This window comes from Cherax quadricarinatus, chromosome 1 (genome assembly GCF_038502225.1).
Source record: "Cherax quadricarinatus isolate ZL_2023a chromosome 1, ASM3850222v1, whole genome shotgun sequence".
NCBI classification, from domain to species: domain Eukaryota; kingdom Metazoa; phylum Arthropoda; class Malacostraca; order Decapoda; family Parastacidae; genus Cherax; species Cherax quadricarinatus.
Genome location: NC_091292.1, coordinates 92362815 through 92369553, shown reverse-complemented (window position 1 = coordinate 92369553; position 6739 = coordinate 92362815).

Genomic DNA, 6739 nt, shown 5'->3' with positions numbered 1-6739 from the left:
ATGATTTTGTTTATGTGACTGGCATTTCTGTTGTGTTTTGTTCACCCACGACAACACCTCAGAAGTTTGTGGAAGCCTCCTGAGGTGAAGACAGCATCCCAGACACTGTCAGCTAGTACCTTGTTGGAGGGGGACGTGATGCTGCTGTCCTTGGCTCATTCTAACATTCTCTTTGATTCGAGTGTTCTGTTTTTGGTTTTGTATGTAATTACACATGTGTAATTATGAGTCAGGTGAATTATATGAGATATATGTACTACATATATATATACTACATATATATACTACATATATATACTACATATATGTACTACATATATGTACTACATATATGTACTATATATATGTATTACATATGGACCCACACAGTGTGCAAGCTGTTAATGATTATTTTTCATTCACTGTATAAAAACTGATGTTCGTATACAACATTGTATTCTGTGATCACTACTGATCTTAAATGTACTCAGGTACTCATTTTCTTGAAGACTGTGGAGTATTTCTAATTAACTTGTTGATACCTGATGTTTCACCTTCCAAGATATTGTGAGCTGATGAGAGATTCAGGTTGACAAATTAGGTGTTGACTACCATATTGCAACCAGCATGCAAGTCTGTTATCGTGAGTCATACTGTGGCATCCCTTGCAGTGATGCTGTGGCATCCCTTGCAGTGATACTGTGGCATCCCTTGCAGTGATACTGTGGTATCCCTTGCAGTGATACTGTGGTATCCCTTGCAGTGATACTGTGGCATCCCTTGCAGTGATACTGTGGCATCCCTTGCAGTGATACTGTGGCATCCCTTGCAGTGATACTGTGGCATCCCTTGCAGTGATACTGTGGCATCCCTTGCAGTGATACTGTGGCATCCCTTGCAGTGATACTGTGGCATCCCTTGCAGTGATACTGTGGCATCCCTTGCAGTGATACTGTGGCATCCCTTGCAGTGATACTGTGGCATCCCTTGCAGTGATACTGTGGCATCCCTTGCAGTGATACTGTGGCATCCCTTGCAGTGATACTGTGGCATCCCTTGCAGTGATACTGTGGCATCCCTTGCAGTGATACTGTGGCATCCCTTGCAGTGATACTGTGGCATCCCTTGCAGTGATACTGTGGCATCCCTTGCAGTGATACTGTGGCATCCCTTGCAGTGATACTGTGGCATCCCTTGGTGATACATCCCTTGCAGTGATACTGTGGCATCCCTTGCAGTGATACTGTGGCATCCCTTGCAGTGATACTGTGGCATCCCTTGCAGTGATACTGTGGCATCCCTTGCAGTGATACTGTGGCATCCCTTGCAGTGATACTGTGGCATCCCTTGCAGTGATACTGTGGCATCCCTTGCAGTGATACTGTGGCATCCCTTGCAGTGATACTGTGGCATCCCTTGCAGTGATGCTGTGGTATCCCTTGCAGTGATACTGTGGCATCCCTTGCAGTGATACTGTGGCATCCCTTGCAGTGATACTGTGGCATCCCTTGCAGTGATACTGTGGCATCCCTTGCAGTGATACTGTGGCATCCCTTGCAGTGATACTGTGGCATCCCTTGCAGTGATGCTGTGGCATCCCTTGCAGTGATGCTGTGGCATCCCTTGCAGTGATACTGTGGCATCCCTTGCAGTGATACTGTGGCATCCCTTGCAGTGATACTGTGGCATCCCTTGCAGTGATACTGTGGCATCCCTTGCAGTGATGCTGTGGCATCCCTTGCAGTGATGCTGTGGCATCCCTTGCAGTGATACTGTGGCATCCCTTGCAGTGATGCTGTGGCATCCCTTGCAGTGATACTGTGGCATCCCTTGCAGTGATACTGTGGCATCCCTTGCAGTGATACTGTGGCATCCCTTGCAGTGATACTGTGGCATCCCTTGCAGTGATACTGTGGCATCCCTTGCAGTGATGCTGTGGCATCCCTTGCAGTGATACTGTGGTATCCCTTGCAGTGATACTGTGGTATCCCTTGCAGTGATACTGTGGCATCCCTTGCAGTGATACTGTGGTATCCCTTGCAGTGATACTGTGGTATCCCTTGCAGTGATGCTGTGGCATCCCTTGCAGTGATACTGTGGCATCCCTTGCAGTGATACTGTGGTATCCCTTGCAGTGATGCTGTGGCATCCCTTGCAGTGATACTGTGGCATCCCTTGCAGTGATACTGTGGTATCCCTTGCAGTGATGCTGTGGCATCCCTTGCAGTGATGCTGTGGCATCCCTTGCAGTGATACTGTGGCATCCCTTGCAGTGATACTGTGGCATCCCTTGCAGTGATACTGTGGCATCCCCTGCAGTGATACTGTGGCATCCCTTGCAGTGATACTGTGGCATCCCTTGCAGTGATACTGTGGCATCCCTTGCAATGATACTGTGGCATCCCTTGCAGTGATGCTGTGGCATCCCTTGCAATGATACTGTGGCATCCCCTGCAGTGATACTGTGGCATCCCTTGCAGTGATACTGTGGCATCCCTTGCAGTGATACTGTGGCATCCCCTGCAGTGATACTGTGGCATCCCTTGCAGTGATACTGTGGCATCCCTTGCAGTGATACTGTGGCATCCCTTGCAGTGATACTGTGGCATCCCTTGCAGTGATACTGTGGCATCCCTTGCAGTGATACTGTGGCATCCCTTGCAGTGATACTGTGGCAACCCTTGCAGTGATACTGTGACATCCCTTGCAGTGATACTGTGGCATCCCTTGAAGTGATACTGTGACATCCCTTGCAGTGATACTGTGGCATCCCTTGCAGTGATACTGTGACATCTCTTGCAGTGACACTGTGACATTCCTTACAGCAACACTGTGGCATCGCTTGCAGTGATACTGGTATAAGACGTGTTCTTTAAAGGGTCTTTGTTTTGTTTGTGCTTTTTTGTTTACCTTGCAAATGTTTGTGCGTGATTTGCTGGTGTGTTTGAGTGACTTGAAGACATCACGACCCACGCCCCAGTATGGTGTGTGTGTGTGGGCGTGGGCAGCTTCAGGGAGTCAAGGTTAGGTTAGTGTGCCAGTAGATGAGGGAAGGAGGGAAGGGAAGGTGTCGTGGGAGACCAGGATGAGGAGAAGGAGAGGCAGCGGGGAGAGGGGATAATGGGGTGGGGGATGGAAGGGAAAGAAGAAGGAAGTAGAGGAGGGAGGGCGAGAACTTTATTTCTGTATTTAAGTATTGTGCTGCTGTCTTTGTTTGACAGGAGAGAGAAATGAGAAGACGTGAGAGAGACGGGGAGGACACAGACGTGGAGCGGGGAGACAGGGAGGAGAGAGACGTGGAAAGATAGATGGGGAGGATATAATACATATCTTCCCCAGAGAGAGAGAGAGAGAGAGAGAGAGAGAGAGAGAGAGAGAGAGAGAGAGAGAGAGAGAGAGAGAGAGAGAGAGAGAGAGAGAGAGAGAGAGAGAGAGAGAGAGAGAGAGAGCAGGTAGCGGTGTGTAAGAGGAAGAATCGACAATGTTTTGCGTCACCACACAAGGATACGCTGAACACAGACTAACAATACTTGCATGGTAAGTGAGGTAATTGAAGGTAATCCTTTGTACCCGTTACAGGGAAGAAGACTTGATGGGGGTGTAGCAGTGGGCGTGAGTGGGATGGTGGGTAATGGTTTGGGTCATTGGGTGTGGGTGTAGGAATGAGAGTGGTACAGAAGTCTGTCAGAACCGAGTTGCTGTGAAGGTTGCACCGGCACCTGAGTGTTGGTTGTGGCAGTGAAAGTGGAGGGCGTAAGAAAGCTGAATCTGGCGTAGGAAGGCTGTGTCTGTCATAGGAAGGCTGTGTCTGGCGTAGGAAGGCTGTGTCTGGCGTAGGAAGGCTGTGTCTGGCGTAGGAAGGCTGTGTCTGTCATAGAAAGGCTGTGTCTGGCGTAGGATGGCTGTGTCTGGCGTAGGAAGGCTGTGTCTGGCGTAGGAAGGCTGTGTCTGTCATAGGAAGGCTGTGTCTGTCATAGAAAGGCTGTGTCTGGCGTAGGATGGGTATGTCTGGCGTAGGAAGGCTGTGTCTGGCGTAGGAAGGCTGCGTCTGTCATAGGAAGGCTGTGTCTGTCATAGGAAGGCTGTGTCTGTCATAGGAAGGCTGTGTCTGTCATAGAAAGGCTGGGTCTGGCGTAGGAAGGCTGTATCTGTCATAGGAAGGCTGTGTCTGGTGTACGAAGGCTGTGTCTGGCGTAGAAAGGCTGTGTCTATCGTAGGAAGGCTGTGTCTGGCGTAGGATTAGAGATTTTGTCGCCGAAGCGGCTGTGGATGGTAAGACAAGAGCATATGGATACACAAAAGGCCTAGGAACTAGGCCTCAGAAGGGTTAACAGGAGTACATCTGTAGTTACATATACAGTTGACTTATCTGTTGCAAGTAAATTTAGGAAATTTGCATGTTTCGTATCTCATTTTTATAATGAGGCATTTTGACATATCACATAGGTTATTAAACTATGTCTATATTTCTAAATAAGTGGCTAATAAAAACACAGAGTGGTCAAGATAGTTACCATAAGCCTGACCATTCTGTGTGTCTGCCAAGCTGCCGGAAGTACTTGTAATCAAGCTTAAGCCTGGCCACTACAACATTAGTCAGTCTGTTAACATAGCGAGTTGCTCTATATACGTGCATCGTATATCGAGTAATAGATCTGCTCTGGTTTCTAACTGCATTACTATAACTTTCAGTTTCATTGCGTAGGAAGGCTGCTAAACACTAAATTTCCTCTGAGCAGGAAAAACGACACAACTCTCGCTGATATTTTGAAGGTCTGGCGAGTTTTTTCCCTCCTGCAGAGTCGTGTTTAGTGCACTGTAGACAATGTTGCTGCTAGACCAGGAGGCTGCTAGACCAGGAGGCTGCTAGATCAGGAGGCTGCTAGACCAGGAGGCTGCTAAACCAGAAGGCTGCTAAACCAGGAGCTGAGAGTAAGAGCGTAGCGAGGATGACGAGTGATTTGTCAGGTACACCACATTATTGCAAGTATACCACCATCACAGCAATATAGCATGCCAAGCATACCACTGGCACCATCAATGGCATACCAGCAGCACCTTGCCGGGGCATACTCTTGAGTGCATCGAGTGCAGCAGCAGCGGCGGCGGCAGCTGCTCGTTGTGTTGCACCTAGTTTAGGTTTTTGCAGTCAGACATTCGCTCTGCATTCGAAGCACGCAGTATAAAATCACGATCCTGCAAGTCTCTTTATCCAGTTGTAGCTGTAGTGTACCATCTAGCGGTAGTTTACGACCGTAGCTGGTCTGGTGGACCGTTGTGTGCAGTGGCATTCTGTCCTCCCGTTCATGGAACTACCTATCTAGACACTCTCAAGCCACCAGCTGGCTCACATCGTACTGTCTACATTTCTTGCTTCCTTATAAGTGTGCGTATTCACTGCTGTAGTTGAGAGAGTACTCATTCGTTATCCTTCACATGACTTATTGCACATAGTGTACAAAAACTGGACACAGCGTCTATACATGTACACAGTGCCAAGCTAAAGTACGTAGTAAAATCACAAATTCCTATTGTGTCTAACGTATTTCCTCATCAGTGAGAGGTAATGATGGGTGGGTGAGAGTGCCATGTTTGGTCTCATGCCAGACAGTAGCTGCAGGATTGGTCCAGGACCTCTGGAGACAGTGTATTATAACACCTCCCTGTACTACAGTAGTGTAAGAAGATCATCGGAGTCCTTGAAACATACCAGTCACAGCATACCAGTAACACCACGCTTATAATACCAGTAGCACCACGCCCAGCCTACCAGTAGCACCTTCGCTAGCACCACAGTCAACATCAACCTCACCTCTTCTTGCAGCTTTCCCTGATCTTGTTACCGTGTTGACAACCTCGACCTACCAGACTCCAGACTACGCTGACGTCACTCAACAACATTTTTAATTCCTGTACAATATCACCGTCTTATTTTGTTTTTGTTACCCCTCCCAAGAATGAGGTTGGCACTAGTAGTTGTCAGGAGGAACTGTGCTAGTGTAGGCCAGCGTTTTGAAACAAGATTCTTTGGGGGGAATTAAAAACTAGTTTTTTTTTTCTTTTTTTTTTTTTTAGTAAGGCAACGTTTGTGATGACTTTGAGAGTTGGAGGCCTTGTGCGTGTGTGTGTGTGTGTGTGTGTGTATGAGAGAGAGAGAGAGAGAGAGAGAGAGAGAGAGAGAGAGAGAGAGAGAGAGAGAGAGAGAGAGGAAGAGAGAGGGAGAGAGAGAGAGAGAGAGAGAGAAAGAGAGAGAAAAGAGAGAGAGAGAGAGAGAGAGAGAGAGAGAGAGAGAGAGAGAGAGAGAGAGAGAGAGAGAGAGAGAGAGAGAGAGAGAGAGAGAGAGAGAGAGAGAGAGAGAGAGAGATAGAAAGAAAGAGAGAGAGAGAGAGAGAGAGAGAGAGAGAGAGAGAGAGAGAGAGAGAGAGAGAGAGAGAGAGAGAGAGAGAGAGAGAGAGAGAGAGAGAGAGAGAGAGCTGATGCTGTCACTACTGATTTTCTGGTCTAGTTTTATGTCACACATGGGCTCCAACAGCTTCTTCGGGGATCCAAAGCTCCATCGGGGCTCCAAAGCTCAAATGAAGCTCGGAAAAGCTTCCACCAGATGCTCCCCAATAAAATTTCTAGGTAGTTCAGCGGTTCATTGTAGAATAGTTCACCTTCCTGTCAGTGTACAAAGTCCCTAATTACTAGGTGTTTAACTCCCTACTTTATGCGTGATGACGTGTGCTAATAACCTTCGTTAGTTACTGTTTAGCGTCAA